The 27,204-nt window shown below is 31.7% G+C and overlaps 1 long non-coding RNA gene across 1 annotated transcript; it reads right to left on the bottom strand.

Annotated features, from left to right (window-relative positions):
- Positions 1 to 2,372: 2,372 nt before the first annotated feature.
- LOC145270711 (uncharacterized) lies at positions 2,373 to 9,590 on the bottom strand. Its single transcript, XR_013865531.1, has 2 exons — positions 9,530 to 9,590; positions 2,373 to 3,411 (listed from the first exon to the last, which is right to left on the bottom strand). It is a non-coding gene; the product is annotated as an uncharacterized LOC145270711 (long non-coding RNA).
- Positions 9,591 to 27,204: the final 17,614 nt, after the last annotated feature.

Genomic DNA, 27,204 nt, shown 5'->3' with positions numbered 1-27,204 from the left:
TCTTGCAAATTATTGGTGTTTGTTGTCATATGCGTCCAGTTTTTTTTTTGCATCTTGAAATTATTGGTTTTGCTTGTCATATGTGTCCAGTTTTTTGCATCTTGAAAATTATTGGTGTTGCTTGTAATATGCGTCCAGTTTTTTGCATCTTGAAATTATTGGTGTTGCTTGTCATACGCGTCCAGTTTTTTTGCATCCTGAAATTATTGGTATTGCTTGTAATACGCGTCCATTTTTTTTACAATAGAAATTATTGGTGATGGTTGTCATATGCGTCCAGTTTTTTGCATCTTGAAATTATTGGTGTTGCTTGTCATATGAGTCCAGTTTTTTCAATAGAAATTATTGGTGTTGGTTGTCATGTACGTTCAGTTTTATTGGATAGAATTATTGGTGTTGGTAGTGATATAGGTCCATTGTTGTTGAAATAGAAATTATTGGAATAGGTTTGCATATATGGTCAATTTACTGCAATATAAATTATTGGTGTTTTTGCCGACTGTTTTTTTTAGTTCATAGCAGACATTTTTATGATATTATTTGTTTGATTGCCCTATTATATACTATATTGAATTTTCAAATGTACTGTTTATCTGTGACTTTCAATCTTGAATGAATAAAAGAACACAAATATACTTAAACAAATAATTTTATTTCCAATCTGTTAATTAAAGAAAAGAAACAGTTGAAAATCTAATTAAAAAGTTGGAATGAAAAATATATAAAATGTTTGAAGCATTTAATGAATAAGACGTTGGTAAAAATGTATAATTTTATTTCCAATCTGTTATTTAATTAAAGAAAAGAAATAGTTGAAAATTTAATTAAAAATTGGAATGAAAGATAAATAAAAAATAAATTGATTTTTTGCATCTTGAAATAATTGGTGTTGCTTGTCATATACGTCCAGTTTTTTGTCAATAAAAATTATTGGTGTTAGTTGTCATATACCTGCATTTTTTTGCAATATAAATTATTGGTGTTGGTTGTAATATACGTCCAGTCTTTTGTCAATAAAAATTATTGGTGTTGGTTGTCATATACCTACATTTTTTTTGCAATAGTAATTATTGGTGTTGGTTGTCATATACGACCAGTTTTGTTCCAATAGAAATTATTGGTGTTGGTTTTCATATACGTCCAGTTTTTTTGCAATAGAAATTGTTGGTGTTGGTTGTCATATATGTTCAGTTTTATTGGATAGAATTATTAGTGTTGGTAGTGATATAGCCACCGTTTTTTAAAATAGAAATTATTGGTGTCGGTTAACATAAATGGCCAGTTTTCTCCAGTAGAAATTATTGGTGTTGGTTGTCATATACTTTCAGTCTTTTGCAATATAAATTATTAGTGTTGGTTTTCATATACGCTCATTTTTTGCAATAGATAGTATTATTGGTGTCGGTAGTGATATAGGTCCAGTTTTAAAAAAATATAAATTATTGGTGTAGGTTTGCATAAATTGCCAGTTTTCTGCAGGAGAAATTATTGGTGTTTTTTTGCCGACTGTTCGCAGCAAACATTTTTATAATATTATTTGTTTGACTTTCTTATTGCATAATCTTATTGATGGTGTGTATGTACGGATGAAGTGTATTCTTGTATGGAAGTATTTTAAGATTATCCTTCATTAAGAAAGCTGATTTTACTAAAAAATATCTATAACTTAAAAATATTATCGGTTTTTATATATTTAAAAAAATTTCGGAAGTGAATGCTTTGTGTTCCTTTTACATCATTGCAATGAACTTCTTTTCAGCATGATTTTGGGATATGTTAAACTAATAGGTTTTGGGAATATGTTAAACTAATATGTATTTAGTATATTCAAAAACATATTACTTTAAAATATCCAAAAATCATATTAGGTTATCATATTCCAAATGTATATAAGCTTAACATATTCCAAAAGCATATTAGTTTAACATATTCAAAAAACATATTAGTTTAGCATATTTAAAAAAATGTTTTCGAATATGTTAAACCAATATGTTTTTAGGATATGTTAAACTAATAGTTTTAGGATATGTTAAACTAATATTTTTAGGATATATTAAACTAATAGTTTTAGGATATGTTAAACTAATATGTTTTAGGATATGTTAAACTAATATGTTTAGGCTATCTTAAACTAATATGTTTTTTGATATGTTAAACTAATATCTGCTGAATATGTTAAGCTAATATGTTTTAATATGCTAAACTAATATTTTTTGGGTAAGTTAATCTAATACGTTTTTTGCACATGTTAAACTGATATGGTTTTGAATATGTAAACTTAATGTTTTTTTCTGAAAAAATCTTAGATAACAACGAGTTGTGTTTAAATTGGTTATTTTTTATGTAATTATTTCATTAAATTTAATGCTGAATCAATTTGTGAAAAAAAATTTTAATGTTTTTTTTTAAATTTATTCATCCAGTTATCCATGGTGTTACTCTTAATTGTTTTATTGTAGAGTGCATGAACTCTGCTTTGGATCTTATTTCAATTATTTTGGGAAAAGTTTTCCTTATTCTTTATGTCGTAAAATTATTTTTGATTTGATCGACTTGTAGAAGTGCAAGTCCTCATATGTCTCACTAAGGTTGAGTTTTTAGAAATAGAATATTCACAATATACAAGACTATTTCTTTTCCCCACTGTGAGTTCTCATATGTTTCATTAAATTTGATTTATTAGAACTAGAGTAATCACATATTTTACAAGAATATGGCTTTTCACCACTGTGAATTCCCATATGTCTCACTAAACTTGACTTTTGAGTAAAAGAATAATCACATATTTTACAAGAATATGGTTTTTCACCACTGTGAGTTCTCATATGTCTCACTAAATTTGCCTTTTGAGTAAAAGAATAATCACATATTTTACAATAATATGGCTTTTCACCACTGTGAGTTCTCATATGTGTCACTAAATGTGCCTTTCGAGTAAAAGAATATGCACACATTCTACAAGAATATAGCTTTTCTTTATTGTTTGATTCATCAGAACAAGTATATTCACGTATTTCACGTGAATATGCATCTTCTGCACTGTGAGTTATTATATGTATTACTAAATTTGTTTTATTTGAACAATTATATTCACATATTTCACAAGAATATAAATGTTCTGCACTGTGAGTTCTAGTATGTGTTAGTAAATTTGATACATCAGAACAAGAATAGTCAAATATTTCACAAGAATACATCTTAGCACCAGTAAATGTTTATAAAAAAATGATCAGTTCAAATACAACTGTTCACCAGTAAATGTTTATAAAAATAATGATCAGTTCAAATACATCTTTTCGCCAGTAAATGTTTAGAAAAATAATGATCAGTTCAAATAAATCTATTGAGCAGTTAATGTTTATAAAACTAATGATTATTTCAACTTCATCAAAATTGTTCAACCATGAATATCTGCAAATAAAAATTAAATGAAATTCAATTTGCATTCAGTTTGTTTTATCTTAAATGGTAAAATATTTCATTAACATACAGACTCTTAATTGATTCATTCTTTTACGTTTTAATTATTTGAATAAAAATTGTCTCTGTTTACATGGTATTCGTTATGACACGTTAATACATTTTACTTTGAATGAGAATTTCAAACTGAGATTTGATCATTCCTTTGACTGTCGCTATCATTTACATGAATCAAACTTTTGTGAACGTTTTCTACCCAAATAACGAACGTCTGATTTAATTCATAATTTGATTCATAGAGCTCTCAGGAGTTATTGCCCTAGAAGAATTAACTCTGAAAAGAGACAGTAAAAATGGTTATCCAGAAGATCTTACAAAAAGGCAGATTTCAAATTATCAAAATTATTATGCTTTAAAATGTATTATTTCAAATTAATTGTTGGGAAAAGTGTATGCTTGAAAAACACATTGTTAGTATGATTATAACTTTTTTCCAGTTTGCTTCCTTAGGTTTGGTATATACTATGAGACTTACAAAATAACGAAATGCGTGTTTAATTCATACTTTGATTCACAGAGCTCTCAGGGGTTATTCATCTAGCAGACTTTACTCTGAAAAGAGATAGGATCAGGAAAAAAGTGTCTCCGTTTACATGGTATTCGTTATTGCACATTAATACGTTTTACTTTGAATGAGAATTTCAAACTGAAATTTGATTCATTCTGTTGACTGTCATTATCATTTACATGAAATTGACTTTTGTTAGTGAACGTTTTCTACCCAAATAACGAAAGACTGGTTCAATTATACTTTGATACGTAGAGCTCTCAGGAGTGATACACCTAGCGGACTGTACTCTAAAATAGATAGGATCAGGAAAATATTCATTAAAATTGTTATCAAGATCTTATTAAAGGCAGATTTTAAATTATGAAAATAAATATGCTTTTAAAATGTATACTTTATTTCAAATTACATTTTTGAGAAAAGTGTATAATTGAAAGACAGATTGTAAGTCTTATCATAACTGGTTTTCATTTTGCTTTCTTAAGTTTGCTATATACTATGAGACCTACCTGTCTTTTGAGCAAAGAGAGTGTGCTTTATATCAACTACGATAATGCTGTTTATAGGTTTAAATTTCAATGAGATGCTGATTATGTGGGGCGTACTTTCATGCATTTAGAGAGTTGTATAAAGCAAAACAATCCATTTAAAATTAAAAAAGAATTTGCAGTCCCCCTTCGCCTTCGACTCAAAACTTTGCTATCGGTCAGCATTTGGGTGTAAAGTCAATGCTGTGTCAGTAAGTATAATAAAATAAAGTCGTTTAAGGTCATACGTTGAGCTGAGTTTAACAAGGCCGATAGCCATTAGTCGTGTGCTCTCATGTAATGAATGAATATGTGAATGTAGGATTGACATGAAATTCTTAAAGATAAACTAAAATGACCTAAAAATGGGCTGAGATGACTTCAGTAAATAAAAATTTCAGGAAAAACTAATGGACAGTTATCTGTCAATCATCCAGACTACGGACCCATTGAAAACATTACTCCCTCTTTGATAAATCGGGGGACAAAAATGTTACTCCATACCCCTTGCTTAAAAAAAATAAAATGTAAATGTGTTATAGACCGACCGATGGAGTGACTTGCATGTGACTAAAAATGCCTTAGCATGTAAGGGTTTCCCCTTCCATTGCAAAGGAAAAGTTACAAATGTAAGTGCAGCATCTGTTAAGAACATATACTACACTTTAATCTTAGCCATGTGGCCAAGGAAAAGTTACAAACATAAGTACAGCATCTATTAAGAACAGATACTATACTTTGATCTTAGCTATGTGGCCAAGGAAAAGTTGATGATTGCAACGTCTTGTCAGACGAGTGCCACTCCCTCAGACATTTAAAATCCATGAGCCCAAATGTCTGAGGGAGTATCTATACAAATATGATGTTACAGAGTCTTAGCTTTGTACGACAGCTAAGTCTCTCTCTCGGTTCAAAATGTTGAGATCCAGCAACAAGTAAGAGCAAGATAGCCAGCAACAAATTAAACTGCAGACCAGCTTAATGCGGGTACTGGTCTTCCGCTTTATGTTTTTTTTTAAATCAGATTTGCTTCTCCTAGAAAGGTTGCCTTAACCACGGCTTATGGGAGCCCTCTCTACCCCAAAGGAAAAGTTACAAACATAAGTACAGCATGTAGTAAGTACAGATACTACACTTTGAGGCCAAGAACAGCTTCAAAAGCTAAGAATAGCATTTATTAACAACAGACCTTTGATATTAACCAAAAAGGCCAAGCACAAAAGTGTTACGGACTGACCGACCGACAGACAGACCGACGGAGTGACTTATAGATTCGCTTGCATGCAACTAATTCCTGACAAACCGCCCCTTAAGTAAGACACTCTATCAAATCTCCAATACTAATGATTACTACAATACTATATCATTGATTACTGTACACGCAATAACCCTTATCCCTGAGTGGCCTCCAGGCCTTGATAAGTGGTTACCTCCATGTAAAAAAAAATGAAAAAAAGGCTCCTGAAATTCGTACTAGAATTGTCCACAAGGACTCGTGGCGCAGTGATTAGAGTACTGGGAAAAATCAACTGTAAAAATGATCTTCTCCTGAACGTTGAAGGTTCAATCCTCAGTGTGGGTGACCGAATATACATTTGCGAATTACTTAGGACTTCTAAGTAATGGCTGATGGAACAAGAGCACGCTATCCACATGAAGTAAATAAAGGGTTCTGCTCGAAATTCCGTCCAAATTCCCGAGTCCGACAGAAACATTCCCGAGTTCAACAAGACACACCTGAAGAAGGACGGAGGTTACATTGACCGAAACGTTGTGAAAATCACACTCAAGATAGGAGCAGTAGTCTGATAAATAATAATACATAATGTAATTACTTTTATTTTAATCATTTTTATATTTTAATATTTTCATTTATTTTATGATCGTTCATATTTATTAAATTGTATCAAATTTAATTACTTTATTTCAATCATTTTTATATTTTAATATTTTCATTTATTTTATGACCGTGCATATTTATTAAATTGTATCTACTTTATTATCATATTTTTATATTTGTGATTTAACTTTTATATCCTTTATTTTTTGATGGTTCATATTTATAAATTATATTACATTTAATTACGTCTATTTCAATCATTATTATGTTTTTTATTTCGTGATTTCACTTTATAATCCTTTAATATAATTTTTTTATCGTTCATAATTATAAAATTATATTAAATTGAATTATTTATATTTCAATCATTATTTTTTTTTATTTCGTAATTTAAACTTTTAATCCTTTAACTTAGTTTTGGATTGTTCATATTTAGTAAATTATATCAAATTTAATTATTTATATTTTGATTATTATATTTTTATATTTCGGTATTTCACTTTCAATCCTTAAACTTATTTTTGATATTTATAATTATATATTTATTTATTAAATTGTATAAAATTGTATTTTATTTTAACTATTATTTTATTTTTATATTTCAATATTTTACTTTCAATCCTTAAACGTATTTTTGATATTTATAATTATATATTTATTTATTAAATTGTATAAAATTGTATTCTATTTTAACTATTATTTTATTTTTATATTTCAATATTTTACTTTCAATCCTTAAACGTATTTTTGATATTTATAATTATATATTTATTTATTAAATTGTATAAAATTGTATTCTATTTTAACTATTAGTTTATTTTTATATTTCTGTATTTCACTTTCAATCCTTAAAGTTTGTGATTGTGCTTTCTAATCCATTAATGTATTTTTTATCGTTCATATTTATTAAGTTACTGTTATAATAATCAGCATACAAATATATTCTTATCAATGATATTCATATGATAGATAGATAGCATAACGTGTTCATATATCATTCTGTTTATAGGTTCAATATTCTTTATATCTAATATATTTACCCGCAAATTTTCATGTAGTTTATAACATACATATTAAATTACTCATATAGAACGACAAGGTTAGACAATAAAATTGTTGCCGTAGAAAAGACGATATGATTCCATTTCCCTTTGATAATAACAAGTTTTCTTTTTTTGTTGCAAACCATTTACTAGTTGGCCAGTTGTGTAAAAATCCAAAGGCCAATAGGAACCTTCTATTATGTCTGAAAGTGACACAAGGTTAAACGAATCTACGTTGAGGCAATAGGACTATATATATATATATATATATATATATATATATATATATATATATATATATATTAGTTTTATATTCCTAATATCGAACTATATCGATTAGTTTTTTTAATTGATACATTATTACTATTTTGATTATATATTAATTTCATATATATTAATTATTTTTCTTTCCTAAATAAATTTAACGTAAAATGAGCACCTAGTTTATGTCCAATCAGCGCTCAACGAAACATGTAATCGTTCACCATTTCAAGTTTTACAAAAAAGGGAAGGGGTTTATAATTAGTTTGGCTTTCTGACGTTGTTTTTTAGCAGATTAGAATCCATGTATCGTTAATTATTCTGTAATTTCACCAAACAATTTAGTAAACATAAAACACCGTAAATATCTTTATTGGCTTTCATGAATATAAAAAAAAAATCAAAATTAATATTTTTTTAAAGTGTCATTCTATTTATTCATTTTTATATAGCTATATATATATATATATATATATATATATATATATATATATATATATATATATATATATAAAACGGGGGTTGTTTAATTATTCTGAAATTTTAATTTTAGATTTGGGTGGGGGCAGTTTTTACTCATCCATTTTATTTTTTGTTCTGTTTCAAATGAAAACAACCTCTTTTAATTAATAATAAGGGTATTATTTAGAAAGCCATTCTTAGTATGGACCATGTGCCTTTGTTAATTAGCATTTTTACCTAACAATTAAATAATCAAAATAAACATAATCAAAGAACAAATGCAATAAAATGTTGTTAAATTCTTCCGGCAACCAGGATAAGATTTTGTTTATGTTTTGAAGCGTTTTTTTTTTTTTAAATAAATAATAAAAACTAGTGCCGGATCTTCGTTCGAACAAGAAGAAAAATAGCTGACATGCAACAGTTACCTCGGGAATCCCATTAATCTCTCAAAAATTGAAAATTAACCACAATACTAGTATAATTCCACCCAATAAAATTTAACAGTGACACTCCTTTGTATATTTAATTGTGAAAGTAAAGAATAGTTTTAAAAATGTAAACTATTTTCTCCACAAAAAAAGAAAGACGTCAGAAAGCAAAAATCAATCGGAGGCCCCCTCCTCATCGTATGACAGATTTAGAAACTTGGAATGATTACGTTTTGTTGGCAATTGTCTGGCAATTAAATCGGTGTTCGGTTTACATTAAATTTATAATGGAAAGTGATACCCTACTCCAAAATCTTAAATATTTATTACGGTTTATTTCCCTTTTGCAGAAAATATTTGAGACATTTGAAACGTAATAAAAAGAAGATTTTAAATTCTTAGTGGGAGTAAACTACGGTTGCAAATATTTTACAACAATGTTTTTCTACATTCAATTTCTGTTAATTTGTGATGGCCAATAAATGAGTATTCATTTTATGTCAACTTTATAAAAGAAAGTGATGTATTGTTGCCTGTGCATCTGTTACCGCGCGATATTTTAAGTAGTGTGTTTAAGTTAAAACCATCCCCTTCCGATGTTAAGAAAGGATTTTTAAATAATAGCATGATGGTTTCAATACGGAACATAGATTCACACGTATCGTGATTTCTATTTTTAAATGTAAAATACTGGATAAAGCATAAAAACTCAAACGGAATTCTTTAACGACAATTAAAAAATTATTGTGTTGATGGTAAACATTATTATTTTAACAGAAAATCACATAAGTTTTACTAAAATAAACACATTTTTGACAACAATATAAATCTCAGATTGAAGAATATATTTTTAGGAGATTTTTCAAATCGGAAATTCATATATTTTATTCACATTTGTTATAAACCATGACAGAATCAATATTTTCATTTTAATGTTTAAGATTAATTTTAAAATGTATTAAATACTAAATACTCACCTTTTATTCCATGAATTCAATACGAAAAAAAAGGCGGGATGAATTTGTTTTTTGTTTTGTTCTTTGTGTTATGAAGCAAGACAGAATCAATATTTTCATAGGATTACAATAAAAAAGTAAACTTATTTTAATGTTTCAGATTAATTTAAAAATGTACTAAATACTAAATACTCACCTTTTATTCCATGAATTCAATACGAAAAAAAAAAAAAAGGCGGGATGAATTTGTTTTTTGTTTTGTTCTTTGTGTTCAAAACAGAATTTTTTTTCCTTGTTAGGATTTCTTTAGTAAATTCATACAACTTTTGTTTCGTGTGTCCAATTCATTAAGAAATAAAATATATGAAAATATAAAAGAATAAAAAAATAGAAGATGAAAAACACGATTTAAACGTGAAATTATTTAAAGAGAAAATCAACTGAATTTAAAGGTCATCGTAATAACACGGTGTCATCATTATTTCGTTCCTCGTGTAAAAATATCTGTTAATTAGTTAAATGTTCGAAATGTTTTACTAACAAGTTTAGATTAAAACTTGTCAATACTCCATGCTTTATTAAATTTCTCTTTTCTATTTAATTTCTTTAGTAAACCTATTCTTTGTATTTCATTAAAATATACAAAATACATGAAGCTTGTGTGTCATTTCTTAGGATGCCAACGGATTAAACATAACACAACGACAGATATGTGTGCGTCTTTATTCTCCTCTGTAAACATAAGTCGTCCCAAGGGGCTTAACTCCAAACGGTGAACACCCTGAATAGTTCCTCAGGCAACATTCTCCCTCTTCTCAAAGACAAGAAAAAAAAATTGATAAGAATTAAACTAAAACATGATATATATTAAAAGAAAAGTGACCTACGTATTCATTCGTCTGACTACCCTCCTGCATAACAAGGATTATTCTGCCCTTTTCACTTTTTTGTGAAATCATAAAATCTCACAGTATCTCTTACTATTCTTCCCGACCGTGTTGTCCGCACTCTTTTCAGGCTTGGTTTGTCTTGTGCTTATTATTATTGGGCGTTGTGTCGGGTTTCGTCTTTCTTTTATTTCACCTTCATATTGAAGTTAATCTGTGACCATTATTCCTGTATACCTCGCTCTGCACTTCATATGAAGCAATCATCATCTCCGTCATCCGATTGCCTTTTACCACGTTCTGACCCTTTATTTGTGCTTTCATCCACTGCCCCATTCATTAAGAAATAGAAAATATGAAAATATAAAAGAATCAATATTACACCATTAAAAGCACGATTTAAACATGAAATTATTTAAAGAGAAAATGAACAGCTAAAGAACAATGAATTAAGGTCATCTTAACACGGAGTAATCATTATTTCGTTCCTCGTGTAAAAATGTCCGTTCATTTTTGAAGCGTGCCAAATTGTTTTCCTATAAAGTTTACATTAACTTTGTTCATTATTAATACGAAAAAATCAATATATAAAAAACAAACAAATTTAAAACACGATTAAAAATGAAATTATTTAAATAGATAATTAACTGTTTAAAACAATTAATTTAGGTCACCGCTTTTAAACATAAATTTTTTTATTGCATAATATCCTAAAAACGACTTATTTGAATAAAAGTTAAATGCGATATTCGTTTTCAGCATACCACAAAAAACCTTTCAAGTTGGCGAAATTCGACTTCCAAAGAAGGACATTCTCATCTCCTTTAAAATAAATAAGAAAGGCTTACTTAAAAAAGGGGATTCTGAAAAGGAAAAAAAAAATGCAAAGAAGAATTCTCAATGTTTTTTTTTAATTTTTTTCTTTTCTCTGTCCTTTTATCGACCTTTCTTCAAACCAAACGAAACCTTCAAAAGATTCAAGAGTTGGGCTCTCTCTCGCCCGAAGATTAGAGTCCGAATTAAAATTAATTTTCTCTGAAAAGGTTGCAAACTTCTTCTTCTTCTTCTTCTTCTTCTTCTTCTTCTTCTTCTTCTTTAATAAACTTCTAAAAGAGGATGAAGAATTAAATTAATGTTGACGAGTCTCTCTGTCAAGGCTTGGAAGAGAAAGAATTAAAATGCTGACAGGCAATGTTAACGTTTATCCTTTTCAATGAATGGTGTATTTCAGAACATCTCAATTTCAAACCGTTTCAATAAGGCCTCTCTACCCTTAATAAAGTGGTTGAATAAGTTTACGCCGTATGGTCACAGATACGACGGAGTCCCGGAAATAAAGAGTCTTGCTCTCAAGAAATCCTATCTGGAACTGATTCGAAGGACGCGCAAAAAAGGGAATTGCTTGGACTGCTTCCCAAACAGCTAATCACTAACAAGCTTCTTCCAATTTTCGGAGATCAGCACACAGCAACTATTTCGCGAGCAAAAGGGAGGGAGGGGAGAGAGAGAGAGGGCGTGAGAGAAATGTCCGTGAGAACTTAAATGACAAAAAAGGAGAGAGAGAGAGAGCGAAAGAGTGTCATTCACACACACGCACGCGCGCACACACACACACACGCGTGCGCGCGCGCGCACACACACACACACACACACACACACAGTCGCCCAGAGAAAGGCCATTCCGTTCTCACGTCTTCTAGGCGAACGGGGGTAGAGGAGAAATGAGAAGGGTCGCATGAAAGTCAAGGCATCAACTACAACTACTGACCAAGAACGAGAAAGAAGAGATCACAAAAAAAAGTAAAGAATGCTGACCTACCACCCACTTTGCACTGTTGAAGGCGACTTATTGATAAAAAATAAAAGTCCAACACTCTCCCGACAAGAAAAAGATGTTTCTATTAGAAATGTTTTTAAAATCTACATCAAGTCAAAATTCTAATTATTTTAACTGTGAAATGCCGAAATTTAATTAAAAAAAAATAACATGCTTACAATTTCGAAAAATTTAGTTTTCTATTTGTTTTTATGGAGGTGTTTATGATGTAAAATTATATAAAGAAAATGGGAATAGCTAAGCTTGATTAGGGAGTTTAAATTGCGAGGACTAACAGGCCTTTCTTAGCTATTTCACGAATCCACAACAAGCCAGTCATATTTACTCTGAAAATATGAGTGGGGCCAACGTAGCTTTCCTTTTGGTTAAGGAAGCTACTTCATGATAGCGTTTCTTTCGGTTGTCGTTCAATCCCTGGGTTACTCATCAAGGTTTTGTGTATTTCCAATCTCTGGAATATAGTTGGAAATCGTTGAACACGTTATGTGTATTTCAGAAACAAGTTTTCAAACGTGCATAGATTGACTTTTACTAAGGCACTTAATTGAACATTGTAAACATTTACACATACTTCTACCTGTTGAACGTTTATCAAAATTACTAACAAGCAATAACTATATCGATACGTCTGTACAGAAAGGAGTTGTTCAAGTAATACCAGGTTGAATTGAACACACACGTGCGATATCACATCTATTAAAAGACTCAAAATACAAAGGCAACATAGTCATGCAGTTTAATTTTAAAAACGCGTTTGCTTCGATCCACGTAAATTAGTCAAAGATGCACTTAAACGCTACCATTGTTATATTCTATATATTATGGGCGAGAAAACGCGTATGGTTGCAAAAACAAGAATACGATAACTGAGTAAGTTGAACATATATTTATTTATCACAAATCAGATGAGTTATTGTTTGAATCATTTCCCAGCATTCGTAATAGTCACAATAAAGTCTTGTCCGGTTTTATGGGTCGTCTAGAGGCGAAAGCAGGGTTTAGACGTGGTTGTTTTGATGATGCGGGGTATAGGCGTGGCTTGTCTGATCGTAATGTTGTTGAGATGACGCGTGATATAATATGGAATAACCACAAAAGCACACAAATAAATACCGTTCACTTGTGAATAGATTATCTCGTAGCGGCTGCGATTTTCGGTCATGGTGCTGCACCTTTTCTTCTTTTTTTTCCTTTTTTCCGGAAGTCTCATCGCAGATGATCAAAAATATATTTTTCTCCGCACTCGAAATGACAACTTCCGTTTCTCGCATCAGGGCAAGATCTCATCTTGTAACACCATAAAATTCTACTAAAATTACCAACTCATTGCAGATTATTATAATAAATTTCAAATGAGAACTATACCAGAATCCCCAGTTTCAGCATTGCACTATCAGGAAGGGAGGAAACTAATGATTTTTTGCTTGAGCAATAAACATTGATAAAAGCGGCAGAGACTGAATGCAGTGGATCCGTTACTGGACATCATAATAACACTACGTCGATTGTTGGTGTACGTTCGTTTCTACAAAGAATTGATGAGAATGAGCTTTAACGCTTCAAAAGCAGAAAGTATAGAAAGTACAGAAAGGCGAGGTGCAAGGAATACCAGGTTGCATTGAACACAAGGGGCGTCGATACTACAGCTATTAAAAGACAAAGAAAAGGCAACATAGCAGTCATATGGTTAAATCTTAAAAACGCGTATGGTTCGATCGCACATAAATTAGTCAATGCGGAACTTACACGCAACCATATCCCTACTAAAACTACTGAACTCATTTCAGATTTTCATAATAAATTTAAAATAAGAACTATAGCAGAATCCTCAGTTTTCGCATGACGCGATCTAGAACGGGGGATAATAACGGGGTGTATATATAATTTTACAATTTCTAGAGTTGAAAAATGGACTATATATAATTTTACAATTTCTAGAGTTGAACAAATCGACTATATATAATTTTACAGTTTCTTGAGTTGAACAAATGGACTATATATATTATTTTACAGTTTCGAGAGTTGAACAAATGGGGAGAAATATAACAGCAAGGTTACGCAGGTAGTTGAGTTTACAGAGATTAGCACCTTGTATAGCTCTTTATGGAAACTCCAATGCGCTAAAATTAACATTTACAAGACTTGTCGGAGATTATAAAGTAACTAAATTGAGATCATCCATACAATATATCTTCTGGAAAGACCCTAAGGTGGCAGGAGCCACCATCGAAGCTTAAATCGGAAAAAAGTGAAACGTCAAGAATTAATTAGCAATAGCAGAAGAAAAACGTAAAACAAAAGCTATCTTAAGCACAATAGCGAAAGGTCGCGCAGGGTTGGGGGTTTAGTTTAGACAAAGCTGTTCTCTTGCAAGACGTCCGAAGTTGCAAAGAAGAGATAAGAATAGCAAGGATGGTAGGAATATGTCAACACGGATAAAATGGGAGCCCATCATTCACAGAAATATTAAATGGTCAGAAAATTGGCTTCATAATTGATTGCAGTGTATTACGTTGTCAAGCTAATCAAGAACCTTGATTCCAGTAAAGCAACTGGCCATGACGGCATTCTAATTATAGTGTTGAAAAGGCTTCAACCAGAACTAGCTCCCAGAGTTATAAAGCTGTTTGAGTGTTGTCTCAAGGAGAATTGCTTCTTAACACTCTGGAAGATCTCATCAGTATGCCTCGTATTTAATAATTAAGGTCATTGGTCATCTTCCTCTCAGTAGAGACCTATGTCTCCTGTGCGTCATGAGTAAGTTGCTGGAATCTGTGTTTAGTAGAGAAGTAGTCAACCACCTCAGCAGAAATAACCTTCTTAGGGATATGCAATATGGTTTCGGTTCTGCTAGATGTGCAGCAGATGTGCTAACAGTTATATCTCATAGAATTAGCGAATCTCTCTTCAAAGGCTTTTGGTAGAGTATTGCATAAAGGCCTACTTCACAAGATTTCAAGCTACAGTATAGCTGGAAATGTCTTCTCAATTATTAAATCATTTCTCTCTGATAGGCTCATAAGAGTAATGGTTGATGGGCAGAAATTAGCACCTCTCAGTATTAATGCTGGAGTTCCTCAGGGGTCTATCCTTGGACCATCTCTCTTCTTGATCTAATATCAATTATCTCCCAAAACACATACTTACATCATTTGTAGACATTTATGTTGACAACACTACCATCTATGGCAGCACATCAAAGGCAATAAATGACCAAGTCCTCTCTGATTCTCTCTCCTCTTATCTTGAGTACATAGTCCAATAGGGAAAGAGGTGGCTGATTACTTTTAATGCATCTAAAACCAAGCTTCTATCTTTATATCATTAACGCTCTGATCCCCATCTGGCATCAACTGAAATGAATGGCTCTCGTCTTGGGGAGGCCCCATCTTTTGACATGCTTCTGGGCTTGACATTTACTTCTCATCTGAAATGGAACATGTACATCAAATCTGTTGCAAAGGTCGCTGGAAAAATGGTGGGATCCTCTACCACCCCAGTAGATATCTCACTGCTGATGCAATTCTCTATCTATATGAGAGCCAAGTACATCCAATGATGGAGCACTGTTGCCATATCTGGGCAGGAGCTGCTAGAAGCATCTTATGATGCCTTGACAGACTTCAACATAGACTTTGTAGTTTAGTAGGGGAATCCCTTTACTTTTCCTTGCAACGTCTTTCCCACAGAAGAGACATTGCGAGTCTGTCTCTGCTTTATCATTATTTCCATGGCAAGTGCTCGTCTGAGCTCCAATTTATGCCCCCGCCAACCTTTCATGAAAAACACCCGTCTAGATGAAACCACTGTCAATAATTTGTCCAACTCTTTATCTGTGCCTAAACCGAAACATAGATTCCCTAAACAAAGCATCTTTCTTGGAACTGAACGCCTATGGAACTCTCTTCCGTTCGTCTACAATTTTGTTGTCTTCAAGTCCAACATAAACAAAATCTTGATGAACCGTCCCAATAAATAATTAAATTTACCAAATTTCTACTACTAACGATTACTAAGAAATTATCCCATTGACTACTGTACATTTAATAACCCTTATCCTCGAGTGGCCTACGGGCCTTGACTAGTCGTGACCTTTTCTTTAAAAAAAAAATTATGAACAGCTTTTTCTTTTCAATATAAAAATTCTTCTTCTTACATCCTCCAATAATATTTTCAGCCTTTCTGTTTGACAAAGTTTCATATTTTGAAGAAAATATTTGGAGCAACCATTTATTAATTCAAAGGTTAACTTACCCTCTGATGAGAATAAGAACCATTTTGAAACGTTCGAGCTTATAGGACTTGCCTTGTTTAAGTTGAGCATAAAAATAGTAAAGACTGGTGCTTAAAAAGGAACGTATGGTATATGTAATTATTTTATCTATCAGTGATAATTCAGGGAGAACAGAGTAAAAGATTGGTAGACGACATTGTGAGAGATGCGGCACTTGGTGAGTTAAATGCAAGTTAAAACTTATTTATAAAAATTTTAATCAAAGTTATGGAGTATAACTCAATCCCTACACAAAGTAATACAGAATGTTTGTGAAATTATTAATTATATTTTTTGTTTGGTTTTGTTTTTATTTTTTAGTTTCTTATTTGCGGATTTTTTTTTTTAAATAAAAAAAACAAAAAAAAAACAGAAAACAATATTTTTTCTACATTAAGTTTCTCCTAATTGATGATGGTCAATAAATGGGGGCTCATTTCATGTAAACTTTATAAAAGAAATTGATCAACATTCAAATAGCCAACAAAATTACCTAGCGACAAAATAAGACAGACAAGAAACAGATAAAAAAATTAAAATGTTAAAACAATTAAATATCGAAAAAAAAAACAGTTTTTGTGTTCAGTTGTTTAACAATTTGATAAACTTCGAAATAAATTATTGTCATTATCGAAAACATTATTATTTGCTCAGAAGTCAAATAAGTTTTACTAAAATAAGCATTATTATTATTATTATTATTATTATTATTATTATTATTATTATTCAATCTGAGATTTATATTTTAGTAAATATGCTTATTTAGTAAAATAAAATAAAATAAAATAATAATAATAATAATAATAATAATAATGCTTATTTTAGTAAAACTTATTTGACTTCTGAGCAAATAATAATGTTTTCGATAATGACAATAATTGGGTTTGTATTACTGTACACATAGATTCGAAAAAGTTGTCAAAAAACAAATATAGAACAAATAAATGTTATCAAAGGCAAGATAAGTTACTTTTCTACCAAACTGGATATATTTTTTGTTTTTTTATTCAATTTAACATGTTTATTCAGCTCGAAAAACATGCAGTGTTTACCGATGTATTGGAAAATTCAAAATGGCAGCCGACTCTCTCTCGGAGAGGGTACGTTTGGGAAAAGGTATTATAAATAATAAACTAGACAAAATACTGTTAGAAATTCGCTCAATATATGTTACCGTGACATAAGTTGACATGTATTCGGTTGTTTTCTAACAGTATTTTGTCTAGTTTATTATTTATAATACCTTTTCTCAAACGTACCCTCTCCGAGAGAGAGTCGGCTGCCATTTTGAATTTTCCAATACATCGGTAAACACTGCATGTTGTTCGAGCTGAATAAAGATGTTACAGTACACTGAATAAAAACAAAAAAAAATATATCCAGTTAGGTAGAAAAGTAACTTATCTTGCCTTTGATAACATTTATTTGTTCTATATTTGTTTTTTGACAACTTTTTCGAATCTCTGTGTACAGTAATACAAACCCATATATTTAAGATGATTTTCTTTTTTAATTTAGAATTCATATTTTTTATTCATCTCTGTTATAAAGAATGGTGGAATCAATAAATTTATTTAAATTTTTAAGATTAATTTAAAAGTTAGTGATTGAATAGTTTTATAAGCGTAAAAAAAATAAAAAACTAACCTTTCATTCCAGGAGTTCAATACGAAAAAAACAACAACAAAAAAGGGATGAATTCGTTTCTTTTTCTTTGAAAACAGGAAATTTGTTTTGTTTGTTACGATTTCTTTAGTAAATTTACCGAACTTTTGTTTTGTGTGTCCAATTCATTAAGAAATAAAATATATGAAAATATAAAAGAATCAAAATTAAAAGATGAAAAACACGATTTAAACGTGAAATTATTTAAAGAGAAAATCAACTGATTAAGAATAATGAATTCAGGTCATCTTAACACGGTGTAATCATTATTTTGTTCTTTGTGTAAAAATGTTCGTTCATTATTGAAACGCGTCGAATTGTTTTTCTATAAAGTTTATATTATCTTTGTTCATTCTGATAGAAAAAAATCAATAGATATATTACAAAAAAAAATCAATAGATATAAAAAAATTAAAAACACGATTAAAACGTGAAATTATTTAAATAGAAAATTAACTGTTAAAAAACAATAAATTTTTAAACACAAAATATATATTGCGTAAAATCCGAAAAACGACATATTTGAAGAGAAGTTAAATGCGATATTCGTTTTCAGCATACTCGAAAACGTCAGAATCGTCATTTTATGAGAAAATGTTAAGGGGGAAACCAAGTTAAAATGTACTCTTTCAATTTATAAAAATAATTCTACTTTATTTATATTGTTTAAGCTTTAAAAAAATAAATATATTCTGTTTTTTTAAGTGTTTTTTTTTTCAAAATAGTTATAAATTAAAAAAGTTCTGTATATATTGTTTAGAATAAATAAACTCGGTTTATTCCTACAAAAACGTTGTTTTCATATTTTTTTTTTTGAAAAAATCGACTTTGTTGGAAAACATCTACTAAACAAGAAAAACGAAAATAGCAATGCAACAACACAAAGAAAAACGAAACAAAACAAAAAAAACAAATAAATGACCCTGAATTGAAGTTTAAAAATTCCAAAGTTTATTTTGGAAAAACTGGTTGTTTTGCTTGCCAAAAGCAAATGTAAAAAATACCACATTAACAAGGTTACAGGAATAATATAACGAATAAAGTAAATACAAAAAAGGAAGAAATATAATTTGTAATGGAGACTCGAAATTAGATTTCCCGAAGGGGGGGGGGCATTCTCGTTTTCTTTAAACTAAATAAGAAAGGCTTACTTGAAAAAAGGGATTCGGAAAGGAGGGGGAATAACATGCCAAGAAAAGTTCGCAAAGTTTTTGTCATGTTTTTTTCTCTTCTCTGTCCTTTAATCGACCTTTCTTCAAAACAAAAAAAAACTTCAAAAGGTTCAAGTATTGGACTCTCTCTCTCTCTCTCTCTCTCTCTCTCTCTCTCTCTCTCTCTCTCTCTCTCTCTCTCTCTCTCTCTCTCAGAGTCCGAATTAAAATGCCTTTTCTCTGAAAAGGTTGTAAGCTTCTTTTTTATGGTCGTTCGTATATGGTCACCAATACAATGGAATCCCCCCCCAAAAAAAATTCTTGCTCTAAAAAAAAAACCTACCTTGAACTGATTCGAAAGACGCGAAAAAAAAAAAAACACACACACACACATACACAAAAAAAACAAAAAAAAAACAAAGAAAGAAAAAAGATTGCTGGCACTGTTTCTGAACATCAATTACTAACTAGCTTTTTCCACTTTTCAAAGATCGGCAAACTATCTTGCGAGTAAAAAGGAGAGAGAGTGAGATAGAGAGAGAGAGGGGGGGTGTCAACTCATGGATTATCTTTCCTTGTTGGTTGTAATTCTTGCTGTACCAGTTATATCCCTTATGCAAACAAATATGTCTTCCTTGATCTAACACGTCTCGTTTCGTCTCCTTAATATAACACATTCGTAATAATGATATTACAATAAAAGTACAACATGATGGCAGCAGAAAAATTCGGTTACGGAATATTACTGTAAAAAAAATATAGGACAATCCGACAATAGCTCAATCGTCTAACTGGCAGCAAAAAAAAAAAAAAAAAAGGACGTAGCCATGTGTGTCAAAAAAGACGCAATACTGGATTTTAACGTGTGAACTGGAAGTTGCCTTATTAACAAAAAATGTGTTTGTCTTTCAACCATATAATGTTTTGACGATACCAAGAATAATGTCGAATCGTACAATTGAACCACATATGTGCTGGGAAACGACTAATTTGGTTGAATCCTTCAAAATTTTCAAGGAACAGTGTGAGTTATATTAGATCTAACACGTCTCGTTTCGTCTCCTTAATATAATACATTCGTACTAATAATATTACAAAAAAAGTACAACATGATGGCAGCACAAAAATTCGATTATAGAATATTACTGTTAAAAAAAAAAAAAAGGAGAATCCTGACAGAATCCGACAATAGCTCAATCGTCTAACTGGTAGGCAAAAAAAAGGACGTAGCCATGTGTGTCCAAAAAGACGCAATATTGGATTTTAACGTGTGAACTGTAAGTTGCCTAATTAAAAAATGTTTGTCTTTCAACCCTATATTGTTTTGACGATACCAAGAATAATGTCGAATCATACAAGTGATCCAGTGCTGGGAAACGACCAATTTAGTGGAATCTTTCAAATTTTTCAAGCAACAGTGTGAGTTATATTTTTTCGTAGAAGGCATTATAGAAGACAGACAAGTTAATCACATTCGCTTGTTTTCGGTGAAAGAAGGTCTTGGGCGTTATAATTCTTGGTCATTTGAAAACGAGACCGACAGACGCAATCCTGCTATGATTTAGAATAAACTCCTAGAGAAGTTAAAACCGCAAGTTTATTTTCCGATCACACGTTTTTGTTTACAGAATCACTCGAAAAAGGAAACAGAAAACATTGACGTTTTTCTTGCAAGCTACAAGCTGCAAACACACAAATGTAAATTCAGAGAGGATTATGAGTTGGAAGAACAAGTGATTGAACAAATAATAGTCGGAACGGAACATCTGGAGCTGCAAAAGCAACTACTGAGCAAAAAGAGGCCATGCTCTTGCACGATTTTGTTTACAGAATTACTCGCAAAACGAAAAAGAAAACCAAGCCTGAAAAATAACTTAGGCGAAGTGCAACTCTGTCCTAACAAGACATTAAAATTGTTGAAAAGAACCAAGAGAAGAAAATTCGTCTCAAAGTTTTCTAAGACACTTGAAAACTGAATTCAATTATCGAGAAAACGATAATTGAAGTTTAAGAAGAACATTCGCCGCTGGAAAGTTTCTAAGAAACTTGAAAACTCTAAAATATTCTGCCTCCATGGAATTTTAACCTTAGCAAAAAGGACTACGGAAACGAGTTTCCAGGAAAAGGACTAATAAAAAAGAACTTTTAAATAACACGAACTCTGAAAGTAAAAAAAAACAAACAAAACGAACTTTCTAAATGTTCCATTCGGAAAAGGACGTTCAGAAGCTCCCAGTAAGTGCACCCCTTCTTTCTTTCTTTCTTTCTTTCTCCATCTCTCTTTCCTTCTCTTTCCCTTCACTCTCTCCCCTTTCGGTTACTACTACAAGAATATTTGTAAGCCAGATGGACATTTTTGGCAGCCCATAGAGGTCACGAACTTTTCCTTTTACCATTATATTTAATAAATTCTATTTCTCATATTTTTCCTTTTTTGTTTGCTTTCTTCCTTGATGTTTCAGAGTTTAGTCGTAACGTCTAATTGATTAAGAAGAATTACCTTCCACGAGAAGAAGTGGATAATAAATTTCTTCAAATGGGCAAACTGCAAGGAAAAACTGACAAGATAAACGCGATAAAAGAAACATGTGGCAAATGTGAGCTTCTCAATCAGCATGGAAATTGCCCCGGTCGATGCAGCACTTGTTCAGCATGCGGACGCAGGAACCACTGGCTAAGATGTGCCAGACCAAAAGAGTAAAAAAAAAAAACGGGAAGACAGCCACAAACAAATAGACATACCAAACAAGAAAATTGTACCAGCAGAGTCTACGTCTAAAATTGTCAGAGCTGTATTAATGTTCAGAACCAAATGGTTGATGAATTTGAGAATATGTCATTTTATTCAATGCAGGATCACAGGAAAAGAGGCTCTCGGAAAGAAGTATTTGCCACCCTAAACGTCATACTACCAAACAGAAAAGGTGTTCACGAACTGAAGGTTAACGTAGGCACAGGAGCGGAGGGAAATACACTCCCATTACGTACATTCCAGCTATTTTTTCCGGAACATGTGGACCACAATGGATATCCACGCTCAGGAACAACTCTGAAGGAAACAGCGATACTTACTGCGTACATTGGTTCTAGCATCTCGCAGCAGGGATCTGTAGAAATTCAATGTTTTCACAAATCCCCAACCATGGAGAAATTCTCGCACAAACTCTCTGGTGCAAAATTTTTCTCATAGCTAGATGCCAACAATGGTTACTGATCAGTCAAACGTGACAGAGAATCACAATTACTGACGACCTTCAATTCACCCTTCGGCCGATATTGTTTCAAAAGAATGCCCTTTGGCCTAGTCATGTCTCAAGACGTTTTCAACAAAAGACGGACATGATAATCGAAAAGTGTCCTGGATCGTTAGCTCAAACTGATGACTTGATCATCATTGGGAAGACCAAAGAGGAACATGATAACAACTTACGACAGTTGATGGAGATGCACAGACTGCTGTTCTGTCGAGATGGCCAAGTTTGCAATAGATGCTACAGTTACTACTACAAACTACACACCAATCAACTCTACAAGAGATATTATAAAAGAGTACCCGGACCAATTTAACTGAATTGACAACTTCTCAGGGGATACTACATCGTGCCTCGTCCGAACATCCATCCCATGATTCATACACTTAGGGAATGACTCATCACATGAGGACAGGAAGTAAAAGCAGAACTGGATGAACTTGTAAACCAACAAATAATCCGATAGGTTGATGAGCCAACGGATTGGGTGAACAACATCGTGTATGTGTTGATGACGAAATTGAAGGTCGTCAGTAATTGTGACTCCCTGTCGAGTTTTAATGACCAGTAGCTAGGAGAAACATTTTGCATCAGAGAGTTTATGCGAGAGTTCCCCCATGGTTGGGGATTTGTGGAGACAATGCATCATGTCTCTGTTTATGGTCTAAACATAGGCGAAGTTCGCCATTGCTCTTGCACATACAATGCTGTTGTTCACCCAATCTGTTGGCTCAGCAACCTTTCTGTTGATTTATTAGTTCATCCAGTTCTGTTTTTATCTCATCCTTTATGTAGATGGGGCATTTCCCAGGTTCATGAATCATGGGACAGCTGTTCGGATGAAGCACGATGTGGTATTCTCCTAAGAAGTTGTCAATCCGGTCAAATTGGTCCGGGTATGCTTCCATAAGATCTCCTGTAGTGTTTATTGAGGTGTGATTTTGGGGCATCTGTTACAAACTTTGCTTTCTCGACGGAACAGTGCAAAGTGACTAACTTTAGTCCTTGAAGAGAGGGCAGTCCTAATATGGCAGGCCCATTAGCGGTTACCACATAGAATCTCACACGTATCTCCATGTATCTTTGTAGGCAGATCCGTACTATGGGATGCTCGATCCATTGTGCGCAGTAAGGATTGCCGTTTCCTTCTTCTTTGTGCCTGGGTTTGGATATCCATTCTGGTCCTTATGTTCCAGAAACATTTGCTGGAATGTACGTAATGGGAGTGTATTTCTCTCCGCACCTATGTCCACCTTAATCTTCAGTTCGTTAATATCTTTCCTGTTTGGTAGTATGACCTTTAGGGTGGCAAATACTTCTGCCGAGAACTCCTTTTCCTGTGATCCTGCATTGAATAAAATGACATATTCTCAAATTCATCAACCATTTGGTTCTGAACTTTAATACAGCTCTGACATTTTAGACGTAGGCTGTGCTGGTACAATCTTCTTGTGTTTGGCATGTCTATTTGTTTGTGGCTGTCTGTCCGATTTTTTCTTGGCTCTTTTGGTCTGACACATCTTAGTCCAGTGATTCTAGCGACCATATGCTGAACAAGTGCTGCCTCGACCGGGGCAATTACCATGCTGATTGAGAAGCGCACATTTGCCACATGTTTCTTTTATCGGGTTTATCTTCTTGTCAGTTTCCCTTGCAGCTCAGCCATTGTTTTCATGCAGTTAATCGAAGCCTCATAGCTTCTACACATGTTAAGTACTTCCTGTAAGAGCATGGCCTATTTCCTGCTCAGTAATTGCTTTTGCAACTCCAGATGTTTCGTTCCGACTATTATTTGTTCAATCACCCGTTCTTCCAACTCATAATCGTCTCTGAATTTACATTTGTGTGCTTGTAGCTCGCAAGAAAATCATCAATGTTTTCTGTTTCGTTTTGCGAGTAATTCTGTAAACAAAAACGTGCGATCTGAAAATTAACTTGACGTTCTAACTGCTCTAACGATTTTTTTAAAATTAGGCAACTTACAGTTCACACATTAAAATCCAATATTGCGTTTTTTGGACACACATGGCTACACCCTTTTTTCTGCCAGTTAGACGATTGAGCTATTGTCGGATGCTGTAAGGATTGCCCTCTTTTTTTACAGAAATATTCCATAACCGAATTTAGCTCAAGGAAGACATCTGTAGAGGATAATTGATGGATAAGATAAACGTCATTTATTTACTGTTGAAAGAATGAATGTTTTAGATATAACATGTGTTTATGTCCGCGCGGGTGTAACCATCGTTTGTTGCGGGACTGGTGGTGTAGAAAGAAAAAGAAAAAGAAATGTGTGTTCATCTCACGTTCGGGTCACTATCGTTTGTTCGCGCGTGACAAGAGAAGTGAGTAATGTAATGGAACGAGAAATGGCAGTCCATCGTGTAGACAAAGAAAAGGATAGAGGATTGACATGAGTTAGCAGTCAGCTACGCGAAGGTGTTCTCAGGAACCAGCTGTATATATATAGAGAGAAAGAGTGAGAATGTCAACCCAGTTCATGGAGAGACAAAGCATATAAAGTGTGCGTACGGTCTGTTAGCTTTTTGCCCCACATAGTAGCAAGTGGTAGTTTTTTGGGAGCAAGACTTTTTTTTGTTGGGGAGGCGGTTCCATCGTATTAGTGACTATACGACTATAAAAAGAAAAAGAAGAAGAAGAAGAAGCTTACAACCTTTTCAGAGAAAAGGAATTTTAATTTGGACTCTAATCTTCAGGAGAGAGAGAGAGAGAGAGAGAGAGAGAGAGAGAGAGAAAGAGAGACCAACACTTGAACCTTTTGAAGGTTTTGTTTGTTTTGAAGAAAGGTCGATTAAAGGACAGAGAAGAGAAAAAAAAAACAAATTTTGAGAACTTTTCTTTGCATGTTATCCCCCCCCCCCTTTCAGAATCCCTTTTTTCAAGTAAGCCTTTCTTTTTTTATTTTAAAGGAAACGCGAATGACCTCCCCTTGGGAAATATAATTTCGAGTCTCCATTGCAAATTATATTTCTTCCTTTTTTTTGTATTTAGTTCAATTGAATTTTAACTTTGTTCATTATATTATTTCTGTAACCTTGTTAATGTGGTAATTTTTACATTTGCTTTTGGGAAGCAAGACAGCAATCAGCTTTTCTAAAAATAAACTTTGGAATTTTTCAACTTCAATGGAATGTCATATATTTGTTTTTTTTTCTTTTCTTTGTGTTGTTGCATTACTATTTTCGTTTTTTTTCTTCTTCTTATTTCGTAGATGTTTTCCAACAAAGTCAAATTTTTCAAAAAATAAAAAAATATAAAATCAACTTTTTTATAAGAATAAACACTTGTTATCTATTTTAAACAATATATACAGAACCTTTTTAATTTATAACTATTTAAAAAAACATTTTTAAAAAGAATATAAACAGAATGTATTTATTTATTTTTTTTAAAGCTTAAACAATATAAATAAAGTAGAATTATTTTTATAAATTGAAAGAGTACATTTTAACTTGGTTTCCCCCTTAATATTTTTCTCATAAAATGACGACTCTGAAGTTTTCGAGTATGCTGAAAACGAATATCGCATTTAACTTTTCTTCAAATATGTCATTTTTCGGATTTTAAGCAATATATTTTTTATGTTTAAAAGCGGTGACCTAAATTTATTTTTTTCAACAGTTGATTTTCTATTTAAATAATTTTACGCTTTAATCGTGGTTTAATTTTTTTATTTTCTTTGTATCAGAATGAACAAAGATACTATAAACTTTATAGGAAAACAATTCGACGCGTTTCAATAATGAACGAACATTTTTACACGAGGAACGAAATAATGATTACACCGTTTTAAGATCACCTTCTTTAGAAGTTGATTTTCTTTTTAAATAATTTCTTCGTTTAAATCGTGTTTTTCATCTTTTAATTTTGATTTTTTATATTTTCATATATCAGAATGAACAAAGATAATATAAACTTGATAGGAGAACAATTCGACACGCTTCGATAATGAACGGACGTTTTTACACGAGGAACAAAATAATGACCTTAAGCTCTTTGTTCTTGAGCAGTTGATTTGCTTTTTAAATAATTTCACGTTTAAATCGTGTTTTTCAACTTTTAATTTTGATTCTTTTATATTTTCATATATTTCATTTCTTAATGAATTGGACAAACAACACAAAAGTTCGGTAAAATTACTAAAGAAATCTTAAAAAACAAAACATCTTTTCTATTTTGAACACAAAAGAAAAAAAAAAAGAATTCATCCCGATTTTTTTTTTCGTATTGAACTCCTGGAATGAAAGGTTAGTTTTTTCATCTTTTTTACGCTTATAAAACTATTCAATCACTAACTTTTAACTTAATCTTAAAAATTTAAATAGGTTTATTGATTCCACCATTCTTTATAACAAACGTGAATAAAAAATATGAATTCTAAATTAAAAAAATAAAATCACCTTAAATATATTATTCAATCTGACATTTAGATTTTAGTAATTATGCTTATTTAGTAAAATAAAATAAAATAAAATAATAATAATAATAATAATAATAATAATAATAATAATGCTTATTTTAGTAAAACGTATTTGACTTCTGAGCAAATAAAAATGTTTACCATAATGACAATAATTTATTTCGAAGTTGGTAAAATTGTTAAACATCTGA

The sequence above is a fragment of the Euprymna scolopes genome, chromosome 46, assembly GCF_053919585.1.
Source record: "Euprymna scolopes isolate OS-2025 chromosome 46, ASM5391958v1, whole genome shotgun sequence".
In the NCBI taxonomy this organism is placed as follows: Eukaryota; Metazoa; Mollusca; class Cephalopoda; order Sepiida; family Sepiolidae; genus Euprymna; species Euprymna scolopes.
Note: the sequence above shows the minus strand (reverse complement) of the source record. Positions and strands in the feature narration are given on the sequence as shown.